This window comes from Pistacia vera, unplaced genomic scaffold, assembly GCF_008641045.1.
Source record: "Pistacia vera cultivar Batoury unplaced genomic scaffold, PisVer_v2 Contig121, whole genome shotgun sequence".
NCBI lineage: Eukaryota > Viridiplantae > Streptophyta > Magnoliopsida > Sapindales > Anacardiaceae > Pistacia > Pistacia vera.
In genome coordinates this window covers 1,491,781-1,493,148 of record NW_022195260.1, presented here as the reverse complement: position 1 = coordinate 1,493,148, position 1,368 = coordinate 1,491,781, and the positions used below count along the sequence as shown (strand labels likewise).

Genomic DNA, 1,368 nt, shown 5'->3' with positions numbered 1-1,368 from the left:
TGAAACAGAAAACAGGACACTAAGGGAATTTTCAGTTCCCACGATGAATGGTAGTGGGTCGAGTATCACTAGACCTATGGTACAAGCCAACAACTTCGAGATCAAGCAGGCAATCATCCAGATGATCTAATAGTCGGTTAGATTTAATGGTGACTTGAAGGAAGATCCAAATCAACATATTGCAAATTTCTTAGAAATTTGTGACACTTTTAAGTCAAATGGAGTGTCGGATAATGCTATTAGGCTGTGATTATTCCCATTCTCATTGGGAGATAAAGCCAAGGGGTGGTTAATGGCATTACCACCGGGAACAATAACAACTTGGAATGATCTAGCACAGAAATTCCTTACCAAATTCTTTCCTCCAGCTAAATTGGCAAAACTGAGAAATGATATCACATCATTTCTATAAGATGATTCCGAGTCATTGTATGAAGCTTGGGAGAGATACAAGGAGTTGATGAGGAAGTGTCCACACCATGGTTTGCCAGTTTGGTTTCAAGTCCAAACATTTTACAATGGTTTGATGGGTAATGTGCAAACCATGGTGGATGCAGCTTCAGGAGGGGCCTTGCAGAATAAGACACCAGAGGAGGCATATGAGTTGCTTGAGGTTTTGGCAAGCAACAACTATCAAAGACCAAATGAGAGAGCAACAACAAGGAAATCTTCGGGTCTTCATGAAGTTGATGCCTTCACAGCCATCTCAGCCCAACTCACTGCACTTCAAAAACAGTTGGGAACTATGCAGGTAAACTCTATACAAGCACCTCAACTAACATGTGATTTTTTTGCAGGAAACCATGTGAGCAGCGAGTGTTAAGTTGCGAACAACTTTGCTCCGTCATCTTCATAAACGGAGCAAGTGAATTACTTGGCAGGAAATCAAAGACAACCGAACAACCCGTACTCCAACACATACAACCTGGGGTGGAGAAATCATCCAAATCTAGCTTGGGGAAATCAGAACCAGCAAAATAACCAATGGAACTAGAGGCCAGTTCCAAATAACCAACCAGGGGTGACAAATCAACTGGGAGATCAAAGAGTGAAAAAGTTGGAGGATATGTTTGGTAAATTCATGTAGGAGACCACAGGTTTCATGAATGAGATGAGGACAAATGTTAGAAATCAAAGGGCGTCCATTCAGAATCTTGAGGTACAGATGGGCCAATTGGCCGAGAAGCTTAATGAGAGACCATAGGGTTCCTTACCAAGCAATATAGTAACTAACCCACGTGAGCAAGCAAATGTCATAATGTTGAGAAGTGGGACAGTTTTGGAAGAGGTAGAGCAAGCTACCAAGGAAGTTGAGCGAACCGGAAAGGAAGCTTCTGATGAGGAAGTTGATGAAGAGATAGTTGCTGA

At 42.1% G+C, this 1,368-nt stretch overlaps 1 non-coding gene across 1 annotated transcript; it reads right to left on the bottom strand.

Moving 5' to 3' along the window:
* Nucleotides 1-379: 379 nt before the first annotated feature.
* LOC116114015 lies at nucleotides 380-486 on the bottom strand. The gene has a single exon (XR_004125497.1). It is a non-coding gene; the product is annotated as a small nucleolar RNA R71 (small nucleolar RNA).
* Between the last annotated feature and the right edge of the window lie 882 nt (nucleotides 487-1,368).